The sequence below is a fragment of the Macaca nemestrina genome, chromosome 5, assembly GCF_043159975.1.
Source record: "Macaca nemestrina isolate mMacNem1 chromosome 5, mMacNem.hap1, whole genome shotgun sequence".
Lineage (NCBI taxonomy): Eukaryota > Metazoa > Chordata > Mammalia > Primates > Cercopithecidae > Macaca > Macaca nemestrina.
This window is the reverse complement of record NC_092129.1, coordinates 60,210,435-60,233,143: the sequence shown is the minus strand read 5'-3', so window position 1 is coordinate 60,233,143 and position 22,709 is coordinate 60,210,435.

Here is a 22,709-nt window from a genome sequence, read left to right as displayed (position 1 = left end):
ATTAACAGAACACTAAGCAGTTTCTCAGAAAGCTTCCTTCCAGATTTCATCGGAGTATATTTAATTTTTCACCATAGCCCTCTAAGGACTTCCAAATATCACTTCGCCAATTCCACAATAACTGTCTTAGCGAAAGGCTTCTTGAGGGGAAAGGTGTAACTCTGTGAGATTATTTCACAGAACACAAAGAAGTTTCTCAGAAAGCTTCTTTCTCTTTGTTATCGGAGGATATTTCCTTTGTCCCTATAGTCTAAAAAGGGATCCGAAATATCTGTTCTCAGATTCCACAGAAATAAGGCTAGGAAAGAGATCCACGAAATACAGATGTAACTCTGTGAGATGAATTAACAGAATACTAAGCAGTTTCTCGGAAAGCTTCTTTCCAGATTTCATCTGAGGATATTTCCTTTTTCACCATAGCCCTCTATGGGCTTCCAAATATCACTTTGCCAATTCCACAAGAACTGTCTTAGCGAAAGACTTCTTGAGGGCAAAGCTGTAACTCTGTGAGATGATTTCACAGAACACAAAGAAGTTTCTCAGAAAGCTTCTTTCCTTTTGTTATCGTAGGATATTTCCTTTGGCCCTGTAGACTTTAAAGGGATCCGAAATATCTGTTCTCAGATACCACAGAAATAAGGCTAGCAAAGAGATCCAGGAAATACAGAGGTTACTCTGTGAGATGAATTAACAGAACACTAAGCAGTTTCTCAGAAAGCTTCTATTCCAGATTTCATCTGAGGATATTTCCTTTTTCAGGATAGCCCTCTATGGGCTTCCAAATATCACTTTGCCAATTCCACAAGAAATGCCTTAGCGAAAGGCTTCTTGAGGGGAACGTTGTAACTCGGTGAGATGATTTCACAGAACACAAAGTAGTTTCTCAGAAAGCTTCTTTCTCTTTGTTATCGGAGGATATTTCCTTTGGCCCTATAGACTTTAAAGGGATCCGAAATATCTGTTCTCAGATTCCACAGAAATAAGGCTAACAAAGAGATCCAGGAAAAACAGATGTAACTCTGGGAGTGGAAGTCAAACACCACAGAGCAGTTTCCCAGAAAGCTTCTTTCCAGATTTCATCTGAGGATATTTCCTTTTTCACCATAGACCTCTATGGGCTTCCAAATATCAGTTTGCCAATTCCACAAGAACTGTCTTAGCGAAAGGCTTCTTGAGGGGAAAGCTGTAACTCTGTGAGATGATTTCACAGAACACAAAGAGGTTTCTCAGAAAGCTTCTTTCTCTTTGTTATCGGAGGATATTTCCTTTGGCCCTATAGTCTTCAAAGGGAACCGAAATATCTGTTCTCAGATTCCACACAAATAAGGCTAGCAAAGAGACCCACGAAATACAGAGGTAACTCTGTGAGATGAATTAACAGAACACTAAGCAGTTTCACAGAAAGCTTCTTTCCAGATTTCATCTGAGGATATTTCCTTTTTCGCCATAGCCCTCTATGGCCTTCCAAATATCACTTTGCCAATTCCACAAGAACTGTCTTAGCGAAAGGCTTCTTGAGAGGAAAGCTGTAACTCTGTGAGATGATTTCACAGAAGACAAAGAAGTTTCTCAGAAAGCTTCTTTCTCTTTGTTATCGGAGGATATTTCCTTTGGCCCTATAGTCTTCAAAGGGATCCGAAATATCTGTTCTCAGATTCCACACAAATAAGGCTAGCAAAGAGATCCAGGAAATACAGATGTAACACTGTGAGATGAATTAACAGAACACTAAGCAGTTTCTCAGAAACCTTCTTTCCAGATTTCATCTGAGGATATTTCCTTTTGCACCATAGCCCTCTATGGGCTTCCAAATATCACTTTGCCAATTCCACAAGAACTGTCTTAGCGAAAGGCTTCTTGAGGGCAAAGCTGTAACTCTGTGAGATGATTTCACAGAACACAAAGAAGTTTCTCAGAAACCTTCTTTCTCTTTGTTATCGGAGGATATTTCCTTTGGCCCTATAGTCTTCAAAGGGATCCGAAAAATCTGTTTTCAGATTCCACAGATATAAGGCTAGCAAAGAGATCCACGAAAAACAAATGTAACTCTGAGAGTGGAATTCACACAACACAGAGCAGTTTCTCAGAAAGCTTCTTTCCAGATTTCATCTGAGGATATTTCCTTTTTAACCATAGACCTCTAAGGGCTTCCAAATATCACTTTGCCAATTCCAGAAGAACTGTCTTATCGAAAGACTTTTGAAGGGAAAGCTGTAACTCTGTGTGATGATTTCACAGAACACAAAGAAGTTTCTCAGAAAGCTGCTTTCTCTTTGTTATCGGAGGGTATTTCCTTTGGCCCTATAGTCTTCAAAGGGATCCGAAATATCTGTTCTCAGATTCCACAGAAAAAAGGCTAGCAAAGAGATCCACTAAATACAGATGTAACTCTGTGAGATGAATTAACAGATCACTAAGCAGATTCTCAAAAAGCTTCTTTCCAGATTTCATCTGAGGATATTTCCTTTTTCACCATAGCCCTCTATGGGCTTCCAAATATCACTTTGCCAATTCCAGAAGAACTGACTTAGCAAAAGGCTTCTTGAGGGGAAAGCTGTAACTCTGTGAGATGATTTCACAGAACACAAAGAAGTTTCTCAGAAAGCTTCTTTCTCTTTGTTATCGGAGGATATTTCCTTTGGCCCTATAGACTTTAAAGGGATCAGAAATATCTGTTCTCAGATACCACAGAAATAAGGCTAGCAAAGAGATCCACGAAATACAGATGTATCTCTGTGAGATGAATTAACAGAACACTAAGCAGTTTCTCAGAAAGCTTCTTTCCAGATTTCATCTGAGGATATTTCCTTTTTCACCATAGCCCTCTATGGGCTTCCAAACATCACTTTGCCAATTCCACAAGAACTGCCTTAGCGAAAGGCTTCTTGAGGGGAAAGCTGTAAATCGGTGAGATGATTTCACAGAACACAAAGAAGTTTCTCAGAAAGCTTCTTTCTCTTTGTTATCGGAGGATATTTCCTTTGGCCCTATAGACTTTAAAGGGATCCGAAATATCTGTTCTCAGATTACACAGAAATAAGGCTAACAAAGAGATCCACGAAAAACAGATGTAACACTGTGAGTGGAAGTCACACACCACAGAGCAGTTTCCCAGAAAGCTTCTTTCCAGATTTCATCTGAGGATATTTCCTTTTCCACCATAGCCCTCTATGGGCTTCCAAATATCACTTTGCCAATTCCACAAGAACTGTCTTACCGAAAGGCTTCTTGGGGGGAAAGCTGTAACTCTGTGAGATGATTTCACAGAACACAGAAGTTTCTTAGAAAGCTTCTTTCTCTTTGTTATCGGAGGATATTTCCTTTGGCCCTATAGTCTTCAAAGGGATCCGAAATATCTGTTCTCAGATTCCACAAAAATAAGGGTAGCAAAGAGATCCACGAAATACAGATGTAACTCTGTGAGATGAATTAACAGAGCACCAAACAGTTTCTCAGAAAGCTTCTTTCCAGATTTCATCTGAGGATATTTCCTTTTTCACCATAGCCCTCTATGGGCTTCCAAATATCACTTTGCCAATTCCACAAGAACTGTCTTATCGAAAGACTTTTGAGGGGAAAGCTGTAACACTCTGAGATGATTTCACAGAACACAAAGATGTTTCTCAGAAAGCTGCTTTCTCTTTCTTATCGGAGGGTATTTCCTTTGGCCCTACAGTCTTCAAAGGGATCCGAAATATCTGTTCTCAGATTCCACAGAAATAAGGCTAGCAAAGAGATCCACGAAATACAGATGTAACTCTGTGAGATGAATTAACAGATCACAAAGCAGGTTCTCAGAAAGCTTCTTTCCAGATTTCATCTGAGGATATTTCCTTTTTCACAATAGCCCTCTATGGGCTTCCAAATATCACTTTGTCAATTCCAGAAGAACTGTCTTAGTGAAAGGCTTCTTGAGGGGAAATCTGTAACTCTGTGAGATGATTTCACAGAACACAAAGAAGTTTCTCAGAAAGCTTCTTTCTCTTTGTTATCGGAGGATATTTCCTTTGGCCCTATAGTCTTCAAAGGGATCCGAAATATCTGTTCTCAGATTCCACAGAAATAAGGATAGCAAAGAGATCCACAAAATACAGGTGCAACTCTGTGAGATGAATTAACAGAACACTAAGCAGTTTCTCAGAAAACTTCTTTCCAGATATCATCTGAGGATATTTCCTTTTTCACCATAGCCCTCTAAGGGCTTCCAAATATCACTTTGCCAATTCCACAAGAACTGTCTTAGCGTAAGGCTTCTTGAGGGGAAAGTTGTAACTCTGTGAGATGATTTCACAGAACACAAAGAAGTTTCTCAGAAAGCTTCTTTCTCTTTGTTATCAGAGGATATTTCCTTTGGCCCTATAGTCTTCAGGGGTTCCGAAATATCTGCTCTCAGATTCCACAGAAATAAGGCTAGCAAAGAGATCCACGAAATACAGATGTAACTCTGTGAGATGAATTAACAAAACACTAAGCAGTTTCTCAGAAAGCTTCTTTCATTTTGTTTTCGTAGGATATTTCCTATGGCCCTGTAGACTTCAAAGGGATCCGAAATATCTGTTCTCAGATACCACAGAAATAAGGCTAGCAAAGAGATCCACGAAATACAGAGGTTACTCTGTGAGATGAATTAACAGAACACTAAGTAGTTTCTCAGAAAGCTTCTTTCCAGATTTCATCTGAGGATATTTCCTTTTTCAGGATAGCCCTCTATGGGCTTCCAAATATCACTTTGCCAATTCCACAAGAAATGCCTTAGCGAAAGGCTTCTTGAGGGGAACGCTGTAACTCGGTGAGATGATTTCACACAACACAAAGAAGTTTCTCAGAAAGCTTCTTTCTCTTTGTTATCGGAGGATATTTCCTTTGGCCCTATAGTCTTCAAAGGGATCCGAAATATCTGTTCTCAGATTCCACAGAAATTAGGCTAGCAAAGAGATCCACGAAAAACAGATGTAACTCTGTGAGTGGAATTCACACAACACAGAGCAGTTTCTCAGAAAGCTTCTTTCCAGATTTCATCTGAGGATATTTCCTTTTTCACCATAGTCCTCTAAGGGCTTCCAAATATCAATTTGCCAATTCCAGAAGAACTGTCTTATCGAAAGACTTTTGAGGGGAAAGCTGTAACTCTATGAGATGATTTCACAGAACACAAAGAAGTTTCTCAGAAAGCTTTTTTCTCTTTGTTATCGGAGGGTATTTCCTTTGGCCCTATAGTCTTCAAAGGGATCCGAAATATCTGTTCTCAGATTCCACAGAAATAAGGCTATCAAAGAGATCCACTAAATACAGATGTAACTCTGTGAGATGAATTAACAGATCACTAAGCAGATTCTCAGAAACCTTCTTTCCAGATTTCATCTGAGGATATTTCCTTTTTCACCATCGCCCTCTAAGGGCTTCCAAATATCACTTTGCCAATTCCACAAGAACTGTCTTAGCGAAAGGCTTCTTGAGGGCACAGCTGTAACTCTGTGAGATGATTTCACAGCCACAAAGAAGTTTCTCAGAAAGCTTCTTTCTCTTTGTTATCGGAGGATATTTCCTTTGGCCCTATAGACTTTAAAGCGATCCGAAATATCTGTTCTCAGATTCCACAGAAATAAGGCTAACAAAGAGATCCACGAAAAACAGATGTAACTCTGTGAGTAGAAGTCACACACCACAGAGCAGTTTCCCAGAAAGCTTCTTTCCAGATTTCATCTGAGGATATTTCCTTTTCCACCTTAGCCCTCTATGGGCTTCCAAATATCACTTTGCCAATTCCACAAGAACTGTCTTAGCGAAAGGCTTCTTGAGGGGAAAGCTGTAACTCTGTGAGATGATTTCACAGAACACAAAGAAGTTTCTCAGAAAGCTTCTTTCTCTTTGTTATCGGAGGATATTTCCTTTGGCCCTATAGTCTTCAGGGGTTCCGAAATATCTGCTCTCAGATTCCACAGAAATAAGGCTAGCAAAGAGATCCACGAAATACAGATGTAACTCTTTGAGATGAATTAAAAAAACACTAAGCAGTTTCTCAGAAAGCTTCTTTCCAGATTTCATCTGAGGATATTTCCTTTTTCACCATAGCCCTCTATGGGCTTCCAAATATCACTTTGCCAATTCCACAAGAACTGTCTTAGCGAAAGGCTTCTTGAGGGGAAAGCTGTAACTCTGTGAGATGATTTCACAGAACACAAAGAAGTTTCTCAGAAAGCTTCTTTCTCTTTGTTATCGGAGGATATTTCCTTTGGCCCTATAGTCTTCAAAGGGATCCGAAATATCTGTTCTCAGATTCCACAGAAATAAGGCTAGCAAAGAGATCCACGAAAAACAGATGTAACTCTGTGAGTGGAAGTCACACATCACAGAGCAGTTTCTCAGAAAGCTTCTTTCCAGATTTCATCTGAGGATATTTCCTTTTTCACCATAGCCCTCTATGGGCTTCCAAATATCATCCACAAGAACTGTCTTGGCGAAAGGCTTCTTGAGGGGAAAGCTGTAACTCTGTGAGATGATTTCACAGTACACAAAGAAGTTTCTCAGAAAGCTTCTTTCTGTTTGTTATCGGAGGATATTTTCTTTGGCCCTATAGTCTTCAAAGGGATCCGAAATATCTGTTCTCAGATTCCACAGAAATAAGGCTAGCAAAGAGATCCACGAAATACAGATGTAACTCTGTGAGATGAATTAACAGAACATTAAGCAGTTTCTCAGAAAGCTTCTTTCCAGATTTCATCTGAGGATATTTCCTTTTTCACCATAGCCCGCTATGTGCTTCCAAATATCACTTTGCCAATTCTACAAGAACTGTCTTAGAGAAAGGCTTCTTGAGGGGAAAGCTCTAACTCTGTGAGATGATTTCACAGAACACAAAGAAGTTTCTCAGAAAGCTTCTTTCTCTTTGTTATCGGAGGATATTTCCTTTGGCCCTATAGTCTTCAATGGGATCCGAAATATCTGTTCTCAGATTCCACAGAAATAAGGCTAGCAAAGAGATCCACGAAATACAGATGTAACTCTGTTAGATGAATTAACAGAACACTAAGCAGTTTCTCAGAAAGCTTCTTTCCAGATTTCATCTGAGGATATTTCCTTTTTCACCATAGCCCTCTATGGGCTTCCAAATATCACTTTGCCAATTCCACAAGAACTGTCTTAGCGAAAGGCTTCTTGAGGGGAAAGCTGTAACTCTGTGAGATGATTTCACAGAACACAAAGAAGTTTCTCAGAAAGCTTCTTTCTCTTTGTTATCGGAGGATATTTCCTTTGGCCCCATAATCTTCAAAGGGATCCGAAATATCTGTTCTCAGATTCCACAGAAATAAGGGTAGCAAAGAGATCCACGAATTACCGATGTAACTCTGTGAGATGAATTAACAGAACACTAAGCAGTTTCTCAGGAAGCTTCTTTCCAGATTTCATCTGAGGATATTTCCCTTCTCACCATAGCCCTCTATGGGCTTCCAATTATCACTTTGCAATTCCAAAAGAACTGTCTTATCGAAAGGCTTCCAGAGGGGAAAGTTGTAACTCTGTGAGATGATTTCACAGAACACAAAGAAGTTTCTCAGAAAGCTTCTTTCTCTTTGTTATCGGAGGATATTTCCTTTGGAACTATAATGTTCAAAGGGATCCGAAATATCTGTTCTCAGATTCCACAGAAATAAGGCTAGCAAAGAGATCCACGAAATACAGATGTAACTCTGTGAGATGAATTAACAGAACACTAAGCAGTTTCTCAGAAAGCTTCTTTCCAGATTTCATCGGAGGATATTTCCTTTTTCACCATAGCCCTCTATGGGCTTCCAAATATCACTTTGCCAATTCCACAAGGACTGTCTTAGCGAAAGGCTTCTTGAGGGGAAAGCTGTAACTCTGTGAGATGATTTCACAGAACACAAAGAAGTTTCTCAGAAAGCTTCTTTCTCTTTGTTATCGGAGGATATTTCCTTTGGCCCTATAGTCTTCAAAGGGATCCGAAATATCTTTTCTCAGATTCCACAGAAATAAGGCTACCAAAGAGATCCACGAAATACAGATGTAACTCTGTGAGATGAATTAACAGAACACTAAGTAGGTTCTCAGAAAGCTTCTTTCCAGATTTCATCTGAGGATATTTCCTTTCTCACCGTAGCCTTCTATGGGCTTCCAAATATCACTTTGCCAATTCCACAAGATCTGTCTTAGCGAAAGGTTTCTTGAGGGGAAAGCTGTAACTCTGTGAGATGATTTCACAGAACACAAAGAAATTTCTCAGAAATCTTCTTTCTCTTTGTTATCGGAGGATATTTCCTTTGGCCCTATAGACTTTAAAGGGTTCCGAAATATCTGTTCTCAGATTCCACAGAAATAAGGCTAGCAAAGAGATCCAAGAAATAGAGAATGTAACTCTGTGAGATGAAATAACAGAACACTAAGCAGTTTCTCAGAAAGCTTCTTTCCAGATTTCATCTGAGGATATTTCCTTTTTCACCATAGCCCTCTATGGGCTTCCACATATCTCTTTGCCAATTCCACAAGAACTGTCTTAACGAAAGGCTTCTTGAGGGGAAAGATGTAACTGTGTGAGATGATTTCACAGAACACAAAGAAGTTTCTCAGAAAGCTTCTTTCTCTTTGTTATCGGAGGATATTTCCTTTGGCCCTATAATCTTCAAAGGGATCCGAAATATCTGTTCTCAGATTCCACAGAAATAAGGCTAGCAAAGAGATCCTCGAAAAAGAGATGTAACTCTGTGAGTGGAAGTCACACATCACAGAGCAGTTTCTCAGGAAGCTTCTTTCCAGATTTCATCTGAGGATATTTCCTTTTTCACCATAGCCCTCTATGGGCTTCCAAATATCACTTTGCCAATTCCACAAGAACTTGTCTTAGCGAAAGGTTTCTTGAGGGGAAAGCTGTAACTCTGTGAGATGATTTCACAGAACACAAAGAAGTTTCTCAGAAAGCTTCTTTCTCTTTGTTATCGGAGGATATTTCCTTTGGCCCTATAGACTTCAAAGGGATCCGAAATATCTGTTCTCAGATTCCACAGAAATAAGGCTAGCAAAGAGATCCACGAAATACAGATGTAACGCTGTGAGTGGAAGTCACACATCACAGAGCAGTTTCTCAGAAAGCTTCTTTCCAGATTTCATCTGAGGATATTTCCTTTTTCACCATAGCCCTCTATGGGCTTCCAAATATCACTTTGCCAATTCCACAAGAACTGTCTTAAAGAAAGGCTTCTTGAGGGGAAAGCTGTAACTCTGTGAGATGATTTCACAGAACACAAAGAAGTTTCTCAGAAAGCTTCTTTCTCTTTGTTATCGGAGGATATTTCCTTTGGCCCTATAGTCTTCAAAGGGATCCGAAATATCTGTTCTCAAATTCCACAGAAATAAGGCTAGCAAAGAGATCCACGAAATACAGGTGTAACTCTGTGAGATGAATTAACAGAACACTAAGCAGTTTCGCAGAAAGCTTCTTTCCAGATTTCATCGGAGGATATTTCCTTTTTCACCATAGCCCTCTATGGGCTTCCAAATATCATTTTGCCAATTCCACGAGACCTGTCTTAGCGAAAGTTTTCTTGAGGCGAAAGCTGTAACTCTGTGAGATGATTTCACAGAACACAAAGAAGTTTCTCAGAAAGCTTCTTTCTCTTTGTTATCGGAGGATATTTTCTTTGGCCCTATAGTCCTCAAAGAGATCCGAAATATCTGTTCTCAGATTCCACAGAAATAAGGCTAGCAAAGAGATCCAAGAAATAGAGAATGTAACTCTGTGAGATGAAATAACAGAACACTAAGCAGTTTCTCAGAAAGCTTCTTTCCAGATTTCATCTGAGGATATTTCCTTTTTCACCATAGCCCTCTATGGGCTTCCACATATCTCTTTGCCAATTCCACAAGAACTGTCTTAACGAAAGGCTTCTTGAGGGGAAAGCTGTAACTCTGTGAGATGATTTCACAGAACACAAAGAAGTTTCTCAGAAAGCTTCTTTCTCTTTGTTATCGGAGGATATTTCCTTTGGCCCTATAATCTTCAAAGGGATCCGAAATATCTGTTCTCAGATTCCACAGAAATAAGGCTAGCAAAGAGATCCTCGAAAAAGAGATGTAACTCTGTGAGTGGAAGTCACACATCACAGAGCAGTTTCTCAGGAAGCTTCTTTCCAGATTTCATCTGAGGATATTTCCTTTTTCAGGATAGCCCTCTATGGGCTTCCAAATATCACTTTGCCAATTCCACAAGAAATGCCTTAGCGAAAGGCTTCTTGAGGGGAACGCTGTAACTCGGTGAGATGATTTCACACAACACAAAGAAGTTTCTCAGAAAGCTTCTTTCTCTTTGTTATCGGAGGATATTTCCTTTGGCCCTATAGTCTTCAAAGGGATCCGAAATATCTGTTCTCAGATTCCACAGAAATTAGGCTAGCAAAGAGATCCACGAAAAACAGATGTAACTCTGTGAGTGGAATTCACACAACACAGAGCAGTTTCTCAGAAAGCTTCTTTCCAGATTTCATCTGAGGATATTTCCTTTTTCACCATAGTCCTCTAAGGGCTTCCAAATATCAATTTGCCAATTCCAGAAGAACTGTCTTATCGAAAGACTTTTGAGGGGAAAGCTGTAACTCTATGAGATGATTTCACAGAACACAAAGAAGTTTCTCAGAAAGCTTTTTTCTCTTTGTTATCGGAGGGTATTTCCTTTGGCCCTATAGTCTTCAAAGGGATCCGAAATATCTGTTCTCAGATTCCACAGAAATAAGGCTATCAAAGAGATCCACTAAATACAGATGTAACTCTGTGAGATGAATTAACAGATCACTAAGCAGATTCTCAGAAACCTTCTTTCCAGATTTCATCTGAGGATATTTCCTTTTTCACCATCGCCCTCTAAGGGCTTCCAAATATCACTTTGCCAATTCCACAAGAACTGTCTTAGCGAAAGGCTTCTTGAGGGCACAGCTGTAACTCTGTGAGATGATTTCACAGCCACAAAGAAGTTTCTCAGAAAGCTTCTTTCTCTTTGTTATCGGAGGATATTTCCTTTGGCCCTATAGACTTTAAAGCGATCCGAAATATCTGTTCTCAGATTCCACAGAAATAAGGCTAACAAAGAGATCCACGAAAAACAGATGTAACTCTGTGAGTAGAAGTCACACACCACAGAGCAGTTTCCCAGAAAGCTTCTTTCCAGATTTCATCTGAGGATATTTCCTTTTCCACCTTAGCCCTCTATGGGCTTCCAAATATCACTTTGCCAATTCCACAAGAACTGTCTTAGCGAAAGGCTTCTTGAGGGGAAAGCTGTAACTCTGTGAGATGATTTCACAGAACACAAAGAAGTTTCTCAGAAAGCTTCTTTCTCTTTGTTATCGGAGGATATTTCCTTTGGCCCTATAGTCTTCAGGGGTTCCGAAATATCTGCTCTCAGATTCCACAGAAATAAGGCTAGCAAAGAGATCCACGAAATACAGATGTAACTCTTTGAGATGAATTAAAAAAACACTAAGCAGTTTCTCAGAAAGCTTCTTTCCAGATTTCATCTGAGGATATTTCCTTTTTCACCATAGCCCTCTATGGGCTTCCAAATATCACTTTGCCAATTCCACAAGAACTGTCTTAGCGAAAGGCTTCTTGAGGGGAAAGCTGTAACTCTGTGAGATGATTTCACAGAACACAAAGAAGTTTCTCAGAAAGCTTCTTTCTCTTTGTTATCGGAGGATATTTCCTTTGGCCCTATAGTCTTCAAAGGGATCCGAAATATCTGTTCTCAGATTCCACAGAAATAAGGCTAGCAAAGAGATCCACGAAAAACAGATGTAACTCTGTGAGTGGAAGTCACACATCACAGAGCAGTTTCTCAGAAAGCTTCTTTCCAGATTTCATCTGAGGATATTTCCTTTTTCACCATAGCCCTCTATGGGCTTCCAAATATCATCCACAAGAACTGTCTTGGCGAAAGGCTTCTTGAGGGGAAAGCTGTAACTCTGTGAGATGATTTCACAGTACACAAAGAAGTTTCTCAGAAAGCTTCTTTCTGTTTGTTATCGGAGGATATTTTCTTTGGCCCTATAGTCTTCAAAGGGATCCGAAATATCTGTTCTCAGATTCCACAGAAATAAGGCTAGCAAAGAGATCCACGAAATACAGATGTAACTCTGTGAGATGAATTAACAGAACATTAAGCAGTTTCTCAGAAAGCTTCTTTCCAGATTTCATCTGAGGATATTTCCTTTTTCACCATAGCCCGCTATGTGCTTCCAAATATCACTTTGCCAATTCTACAAGAACTGTCTTAGAGAAAGGCTTCTTGAGGGGAAAGCTCTAACTCTGTGAGATGATTTCACAGAACACAAAGAAGTTTCTCAGAAAGCTTCTTTCTCTTTGTTATCGGAGGATATTTCCTTTGGCCCTATAGTCTTCAATGGGATCCGAAATATCTGTTCTCAGATTCCACAGAAATAAGGCTAGCAAAGAGATCCACGAAATACAGATGTAACTCTGTTAGATGAATTAACAGAACACTAAGCAGTTTCTCAGAAAGCTTCTTTCCAGATTTCATCTGAGGATATTTCCTTTTTCACCATAGCCCTCTATGGGCTTCCAAATATCACTTTGCCAATTCCACAAGAACTGTCTTAGCGAAAGGCTTCTTGAGGGGAAAGCTGTAACTCTGTGAGATGATTTCACAGAACACAAAGAAGTTTCTCAGAAAGCTTCTTTCTCTTTGTTATCGGAGGATATTTCCTTTGGCCCCATAATCTTCAAAGGGATCCGAAATATCTGTTCTCAGATTCCACAGAAATAAGGGTAGCAAAGAGATCCACGAATTACCGATGTAACTCTGTGAGATGAATTAACAGAACACTAAGCAGTTTCTCAGGAAGCTTCTTTCCAGATTTCATCTGAGGATATTTCCCTTCTCACCATAGCCCTCTATGGGCTTCCAATTATCACTTTGCAATTCCAAAAGAACTGTCTTATCGAAAGGCTTCCAGAGGGGAAAGTTGTAACTCTGTGAGATGATTTCACAGAACACAAAGAAGTTTCTCAGAAAGCTTCTTTCTCTTTGTTATCGGAGGATATTTCCTTTGGAACTATAATGTTCAAAGGGATCCGAAATATCTGTTCTCAGATTCCACAGAAATAAGGCTAGCAAAGAGATCCACGAAATACAGATGTAACTCTGTGAGATGAATTAACAGAACACTAAGCAGTTTCTCAGAAAGCTTCTTTCCAGATTTCATCGGAGGATATTTCCTTTTTCACCATAGCCCTCTATGGGCTTCCAAATATCACTTTGCCAATTCCACAAGGACTGTCTTAGCGAAAGGCTTCTTGAGGGGAAAGCTGTAACTCTGTGAGATGATTTCACAGAACACAAAGAAGTTTCTCAGAAAGCTTCTTTCTCTTTGTTATCGGAGGATATTTCCTTTGGCCCTATAGTCTTCAAAGGGATCCGAAATATCTTTTCTCAGATTCCACAGAAATAAGGCTACCAAAGAGATCCACGAAATACAGATGTAACTCTGTGAGATGAATTAACAGAACACTAAGTAGGTTCTCAGAAAGCTTCTTTCCAGATTTCATCTGAGGATATTTCCTTTCTCACCGTAGCCTTCTATGGGCTTCCAAATATCACTTTGCCAATTCCACAAGATCTGTCTTAGCGAAAGGTTTCTTGAGGGGAAAGCTGTAACTCTGTGAGATGATTTCACAGAACACAAAGAAATTTCTCAGAAATCTTCTTTCTCTTTGTTATCGGAGGATATTTCCTTTGGCCCTATAGACTTTAAAGGGTTCCGAAATATCTGTTCTCAGATTCCACAGAAATAAGGCTAGCAAAGAGATCCAAGAAATAGAGAATGTAACTCTGTGAGATGAAATAACAGAACACTAAGCAGTTTCTCAGAAAGCTTCTTTCCAGATTTCATCTGAGGATATTTCCTTTTTCACCATAGCCCTCTATGGGCTTCCACATATCTCTTTGCCAATTCCACAAGAACTGTCTTAACGAAAGGCTTCTTGAGGGGAAAGATGTAACTGTGTGAGATGATTTCACAGAACACAAAGAAGTTTCTCAGAAAGCTTCTTTCTCTTTGTTATCGGAGGATATTTCCTTTGGCCCTATAATCTTCAAAGGGATCCGAAATATCTGTTCTCAGATTCCACAGAAATAAGGCTAGCAAAGAGATCCTCGAAAAAGAGATGTAACTCTGTGAGTGGAAGTCACACATCACAGAGCAGTTTCTCAGGAAGCTTCTTTCCAGATTTCATCTGAGGATATTTCCTTTTTCACCATAGCCCTCTATGGGCTTCCAAATATCACTTTGCCAATTCCACAAGAACTTGTCTTAGCGAAAGGTTTCTTGAGGGGAAAGCTGTAACTCTGTGAGATGATTTCACAGAACACAAAGAAGTTTCTCAGAAAGCTTCTTTCTCTTTGTTATCGGAGGATATTTCCTTTGGCCCTATAGACTTCAAAGGGATCCGAAATATCTGTTCTCAGATTCCACAGAAATAAGGCTAGCAAAGAGATCCACGAAATACAGATGTAACGCTGTGAGTGGAAGTCACACATCACAGAGCAGTTTCTCAGAAAGCTTCTTTCCAGATTTCATCTGAGGATATTTCCTTTTTCACCATAGCCCTCTATGGGCTTCCAAATATCACTTTGCCAATTCCACAAGAACTGTCTTAAAGAAAGGCTTCTTGAGGGGAAAGCTGTAACTCTGTGAGATGATTTCACAGAACACAAAGAAGTTTCTCAGAAAGCTTCTTTCTCTTTGTTATCGGAGGATATTTCCTTTGGCCCTATAGTCTTCAAAGGGATCCGAAATATCTGTTCTCAAATTCCACAGAAATAAGGCTAGCAAAGAGATCCACGAAATACAGGTGTAACTCTGTGAGATGAATTAACAGAACACTAAGCAGTTTCGCAGAAAGCTTCTTTCCAGATTTCATCGGAGGATATTTCCTTTTTCACCATAGCCCTCTATGGGCTTCCAAATATCATTTTGCCAATTCCACGAGACCTGTCTTAGCGAAAGTTTTCTTGAGGCGAAAGCTGTAACTCTGTGAGATGATTTCACAGAACACAAAGAAGTTTCTCAGAAAGCTTCTTTCTCTTTGTTATCGGAGGATATTTTCTTTGGCCCTATAGTCCTCAAAGAGATCCGAAATATCTGTTCTCAGATTCCACAGAAATAAGGCTAGCAAAGAGATCCAAGAAATAGAGAATGTAACTCTGTGAGATGAAATAACAGAACACTAAGCAGTTTCTCAGAAAGCTTCTTTCCAGATTTCATCTGAGGATATTTCCTTTTTCACCATAGCCCTCTATGGGCTTCCACATATCTCTTTGCCAATTCCACAAGAACTGTCTTAACGAAAGGCTTCTTGAGGGGAAAGCTGTAACTCTGTGAGATGATTTCACAGAACACAAAGAAGTTTCTCAGAAAGCTTCTTTCTCTTTGTTATCGGAGGATATTTCCTTTGGCCCTATAATCTTCAAAGGGATCCGAAATATCTGTTCTCAGATTCCACAGAAATAAGGCTAGCAAAGAGATCCTCGAAAAAGAGATGTAACTCTGTGAGTGGAAGTCACACATCACAGAGCAGTTTCTCAGGAAGCTTCTTTCCAGATTTCATCTGAGGATATTTCCTTTTTCACCATAGCCCTCTATGGGCTTCCAAATATCACTTTGCCAATTCCACAAGAACTTGTCTTAGCGAAAGGTTTCTTGAGGGGAAAGCTGTAACTCTGTGAGATGATTTCACAGAACACAAAGAAGTTTCTCAGAAAGCTTCTTTCTCTTTGTTATCGGAGGATATTTCCTTTGGCCCTATAGACTTCAAAGGGATCCGAAATATCTGTTCTCAGATTCCACAGAAATAAGGCTAGCAAAGAGATCCACGAAATACAGATGTAACGCTGTGAGTGGAAGTCACACATCACAGAGCAGTTTCTCAGAAAGCTTCTTTCCAGATTTCATCTGAGGATATTTCCTTTTTCACCATAGCCCTCTATGGGCTTCCAAATATCACTTTGCCAATTCCACAAGAACTGTCTTAAAGAAAGGCTTCTTGAGGGGAAAGCTGTAACTCTGTGAGATGATTTCACAGAACACAAAGAAGTTTCTCAGAAAGCTTCTTTCTCTTTGTTATCGGAGGATATTTCCTTTGGCCCTATAGTCTTCAAAGGGATCCGAAATATCTGTTCTCAAATTCCACAGAAATAAGGCTAGCAAAGAGATCCACGAAATACAGGTGTAACTCTGTGAGATGAATTAACAGAACACTAAGCAGTTTCGCAGAAAGCTTCTTTCCAGATTTCATCGGAGGATATTTCCTTTTTCACCATAGCCCTCTATGGGCTTCCAAATATCATTTTGCCAATTCCACGAGACCTGTCTTAGCGAAAGTTTTCTTGAGGCGAAAGCTGTAACTCTGTGAGATGATTTCACAGAACACAAAGAAGTTTCTCAGAAAGCTTCTTTCTCTTTGTTATCGGAGGATATTTTCTTTGGCCCTATAGTCCTCAAAGAGATCCGAAATATCTGTTCTCAGATTCCACAGAAATAAGGCTAGCAAAGAGATCCAAGAAATAGAGAATGTAACTCTGTGAGATGAAATAACAGAACACTAAGCAGTTTCGCAGAAAGCTTCTTTCCAGATTTCATCTGAGGATATTTCCTTTTTCACCATAGCCCTCTAAGGGCTTCCAAATATCACTTTGCCAATTCCACGAGAACTGTCTTAGCGAAAGTTTTCTTGAGGCGAAAGCTGTAACTCTGTGAGATGATTTCACAGAACACAAAGAAGTTTCTCAGAAAGCTTCTTTCTCTTTGTTATCGGAGGATATTTTCTTTGGCCCTATAGTCCTCAAAGAGATCCGAAATATCTGTTCTCAGATTCCACAGAAATGAGGCTAGAAAAGAGATCCAGGAAAAATAGATGTAACTCTGTGAGTGGAAGTCACACATCACAGAGCAGTTTGTCAGAAACCTTCTTTACAGATTTCATCTGAGGATATTTCCTTTTTCACCGTAGCCCTCTATGGGCTTCCAAATATCACTTTGCCAATTCCACAAGAACTGTCTCAGCGAAAGGTTTCTTGAGAGGAAAGCTGTAACACAGTGAGATGATTTCACAGAACACAAAGAAGTTTCTCAGAAAGCTTCTTTCTCTTTGTTATCGGAGGATACTTCCTTTGGCCCTATAGTCTTCAAAGGGATCCGAAATATCTGTTCTCAGATTCCACAGAAATGAGGCTAGCAAAGAGATCCACGAAAAACAGATGTAACTCTGTGAGTGGAAGTCACACATCACAGAGCAGTTTATCAGAAACCTTCTTTACAGATTTCATCTGAGGATATTTCCTTTTTCACCGTAGCCCTCTATGGGCTTCCAAATATCACTTTGCCAATTCCCCAAGAACTGTCTTAGCAAAAGGCTTCTTGAGGGGAAAGCTGTAACTCTGTGAGATGATTTCACAGAACACAAAGAAGTTTCTCAGAAAGCTTCTTTCTCTTTGTTATCGGAGGATATTTCCTTTGGCCCTATAGTCTTCAAAGGGATCCGAAATATCTGTTCTCAGATTCCACAGAAATAAGGCTAGCAAAGAGATCCACGAAAAACAGATGTAACTCTGTGATTGGAAGTCACACATCACAGAGCAGTTTCTCAGAAACTTCTTTCCAGATTTCATCTGAGGATATTTCCTTTTTCACCATAGCCCTCTATGGGCTTCCAAATATCACTTTGCCAATTCCACAAGAACTGTCTTAGCAAAAGGCTTCTTGAGGGGAAAGCTGTAACTCTGTGAGATGATTTCACAGAACACAAAGAAGTTTCTCAGAAAGCTTCTTTCTCTTTGTTATCGGAGGATATTTCCTTTGGCCCTATAGACTTCAAAGGGTTCCGAAATATCTGTTCTCAGATTCCACAGAAATAAGGCTAGCAAAGAGATCCACGAAATAGAGAATGTAACTCTGTGAGATGAATTAACAGAACACTAAGCAGTTTCTCAGAAAGCTTCTTTCCAGATTTCATCTGAGGATATTTCCTTTTTCACCATAGCCCTCTATGGGCTTCCAAATATCACTTTGCCAATTCCACAAGAACTGTCTTAACGAAAGGCTTCTTGAGGGGAAAGCTGTAACTCTGTGAGATGATTTCACAGAACACAAAGAAGTTTCTTAGAAAGCTTCTTTCTCTTTGTTATCGGAGGATATTTCCTTTGGCCCTATAATCTTCAAAGGGATCCGAAATATCTGTTCTCAGATTCCACAGAAATAAGGCTAGCAAAGAGATCCACGAAAAACAGATGTAACTCTGTGAGTGGAAGTCACACATCACAGAGCAGTTTCTCAGGAAGCTTCTTTCCAGATTTCATCTGAGGATATTTCCTTTTTCACCATAGCCCTCTATGGGCTTCCAAATATCACTTTGCCAATTCCACAAGAACTGTCTTAGCGAAAGGCTTCTTGAGGGGAAAGCTGTAACTCACTGAGTTCATTTCACAGAACACAAAGAAGTTTCTCAGAAATCTTCTTTCTCTTTGTTATCGGAGGATATTTACTTTGGCCCTATAGTCGTCAAAGGGTTCCGAAATATCTGTTCTCAGCTTCCACAGAAATAAGGCTAGCAAAGAGATCCACGAAATACAGATGTAACTCTGTGAGATGAATTAACAGAACATTAAGCAGATTCTCAGAAAGATTCTTTCCAGATTTCATCTGAGGATATTTCCTTTTTCACCATAGTCGTCTATGGGCTTCCAAATATCACTTTGCCAATTCCACGAGAACTGTCTTAGCGAAAGGTTTCTTGAGGGGAAAGCTGTAACTCTGAGATGATTTCACAGAACACAAAGAAGTTTCTCAGAAAGCTTCTTTCTCTTTGTTATCGGAGGATATTTTCTTTGGCCCTATAGACTTCAAAGAGATCCGAAATATCTGTTCTCAGATTCCACAGAAATAATGCTAGCAAAGAGATCCACGAAAAACAGATGTAACTCTTTGAGTGGAAGTCACACATCAAAGAGCAGTTTCTCAGAAAGCTTCTTTCCAGATTTCATCTGAGGATATTTCCTTTTTCACCGTAGCCCTCTATGGGCTTCCAAATATCACTTTGCCAGTTCCCCAAGAACTGTCTTAGCAAAAGGCTTCTTGAGGGGAAAGCTGTAACTCTGTGAGATGATTTCACAGAACACAAAGAAGTTTCTCAGAAAGCTTCTTTCTCTTTGTTATCGGAGGATATTTCCTTTGGCCCTATAGTCTTCAAAGGGATCCGAAATATCTGTTCTCAGATTCCACAGAAATAAGGCTAGCAAAGAGATCCACGAAAAACAGATGTAACTCTGTGAGTGGAAGTCACACATCACAGAGCAGTTTCTCAGAAACTTCTTTCCAGATTTCATCTGAGGATATTTCCTTTTTCACCATAGCCCTCTATGGGCTTCCAAATATCATTTTGCCAATTCCACAAGAACTGTCTTAGCAAAAGGCTTCTTGAGGCGAAAGCTGTAACTCTGTGAGATGATTTCACAGAACACAAAGAAGTTTCTCAGAAAGCTTCTTTCTCTTTGTTATCGGAGGATATTTCCTTTGGCCCTATAGACTTCAAAGGGATCCGAAATATCTGTTGTCAGATTCCACAGAAATAAGGCTAGCAAAGTGATCCACGAAAAACAGATGTAACTCTGTGAGTGGAAGTCACACATCACAGACCCGTTTCTCAGAAAGCTTCTTTCCAGATTTCATCTGAGGATATTTCCTTTTTCACCGTAGCCCTCTATGGGCTTCCAAATATCACTCTGCCAATTCCACAAGAACTGTCTTAGGAAAAGGCTTCTCGAGGGGAAAGCTGTAACTCTGTGAGATGATTTCACAGAAAACAAAGAAGTTTCTCAGAAAGCTTCTTTCTCTTTGTTATTGGAGGATATTTCCTTTGGCCCTATAGTCTTCAAAGTGATCCGAAATATCTGTTCTCAGATTCCACAGAAATAAGGCTAGCAAAGAGATCCACGAAATACAGATGTAACTCTGTGAGATGAATTAACAGAACACTAAGTAGGTTCTCAGAAAGCTTGTTTCCAGATTTTATCTGAGGATATTTCCTTTCTCACCGTAGCCTTCTATGGGCTTCCAAATATCACTTTGCCAATTCCACAAGAACTGTCTTAGCGAAAGGTTTCTTGAGGGGAAAGCTGTAACTCTGTGAGATGATTTCACAGAACACAAAGAAATTTCTCAGAAATCTTCTTTCTCTTTGTTATCGGAGGATATTTCCTTTGGCCCTATAGACTTTAAAGGGTTCCAAAATATCTGTTCTCAGATTCCACAGAAATAAGGCTAGCAAAGAGATCCACGAAATAGAGAATGTAACTCTGTGAGATGAATTAACAGAACACTAAGCAGTTTCTCAGAAAGCTTCTTTCCAGATTTCATCTGAGGATATTTCCTTTTGCACCATAGCCCTCTATGGGCTTCCACATATCTCTTTGCCAATTCCACAAGAACTGTCTTAACGAAAGGCTTCTTGCGGGGAAAGCTGTAACTCTGTGAGATGATTTCACAGAACACAAAGAAGTTTCTTAGAAAGATTCTTTCTCTTTGTTATCGGAGGATATTTCCTTTGGCCCTATAATCTTCAAAGGGATCCGAAATATCTGTTCTCAGATTCCACAGAAATATGCTAGCAAGGAGATCCACGAAAAAGAGATGTAACTCTGTGAGTGGAAGTCACACATCACAGAGCAGTTTCTCAGGAAGCTTCTTTCCAGATTTCATCTGAGGATATTTCCTTTTTCACCATAGCCCTCTATGGGCTTCCAAATATCACTTTGCCAATTCCACAAGAACTGTCTTAGCGAAAGGCTTCTTGAGGGGAAAGCTGTAACTCACTGAGTTCATTTCACAGAACACAAGGAAGTTTCTCAGAAATCTTCTTTCTCTTTGTTATCGGAGGATATTTACTTTGGCCCTATAGTCTTCAAAGGGATCCTAAATATCTGTTCTCAGATTCCACAGAAATAAGGCTAGCAAAGAGATCCACGAAATACAGATGTAACTCTGTGAGATGAATTAACAGAACACTAAGCAGTTTCTCAGAAAGATTCTTTCCAGATTTCATCTGAGGATATTTCCTTTTTCACCATAGCCCTCTATGGGCTTCCAAATATCACTTTGCCAATTCCACGAGAACTGTCTTAACTAAAGGTTTCTTGAGGGGAAAGCTGTAACTCTGTGAGATGATTTCACAGAACACAAAGAAGTTTCTCAGAAAGCTTCTTTCTCTTTGTTATCGGAGGATATTTTCTTTGGTCCTATAGTCTTCAAAGAGATCCGAAATATCTGTTCTCAGATTCCACAGAAATAATGCTAGCAAAGAGATCCACGAAAAACAGATGTGACTCTTTGAGTGGAAGTCACACATCAAAGGGCAGTTTCTCAGAAAGCTTCTTTCCAGATTTCATCTGAGGATATTTCCTTTTTCACCGTAGCCCTCTATGGGCTTCCAAATATCACTTTGCCAATTCCCCAAGAACTGTCTTAGCAAAAGGCTTCTTGAGGGGAAAGCTGTAACTCTGTGAGATGATTTCACAGAACACAAAGAAGTTTCTCAGAAAGCTTCTTTCTCTTTGTTATCGTAGGATATTTCCTTTGGCCCTATAGTCTTCAAAGGGATCCGAAATATCTGTTCTCAGATTCCACAGAAATAAGGCTAGCAAAGAGATCCACGAAAAACAGATGTAACTCTGTGAGTGGAAGTCACACATCACAGAGCAGTTTCTCAGAAACTTCTTTCCAGATTTCATCTGAGGATATTTCCTTTTTCACCATAGCCCTCTATGGGCTTCCAAATATCACTTTGCCAATTCCACAAGAACTGTCTTAGCAAAAGGCTTCTTGAGGGGAAAGGTGTAACTCTGTGAGATGATTTCACAGAACACAAAGAAGTTTCTCAGAAAGCTTCTTTCTCTTTGTTATCGGAGGATATTTCCTTTGGCCCTATAGACTTCAAAGGGATCGGAAATATCTGTTCTCAGATTCCACAGAAATAAGGCTAGCAAAGAGATCCACGAAAAACAGATGTAACTCGGTGAGTGGAAGTCACACATCACAGACCCGTTTCTCAGAAACCTTCTTTCCAGATTTCATCTGAGGATATTTCCTTTTTCACCGTAGCCCTCTATGGGCTTCCAAATATCACTCTGCCAATTCCACAAGAACTGTCTTAGGAAAAGGCTTCTTGAGGGGAAAGCTGTAACTCTGTGAGATGATTTCACAGAAAACAAAGAAGTTTCTCAGAAAGCTTCTTTCTCTTTGTTATCGGAGGATATTTCCTTTGGCCCTATAGTCTTCAAAGTGATCCGAAATATCTGTTCTCAGATTCCACAGAAATAAGGCTAGCAAAGAGATCCACTAAATACAGATGTAACTCTGTGAGATGAATTAACAGAACACTAAGTAGTTTGTCAGAAAGCTTCTTTCCAGATTTCATCTGAGGATATTTCCTTTTTCACCATAGCCCTCTATGGGCTTCCACATATCTCTTTGCCAATTCCACAAGAACTGTCTTAACGAAAGGCTTCTTGAGGGGAAAGCTGTAACTCTGTGAGATGATTTCACAGAACACAAAGAAGTTTCTTAGAAAGCTTCTTTCTCTTTGTTATCGGAGGATATTTCCTTTGGCCCTATAATCTTCAAAGGGATCCGAAATAT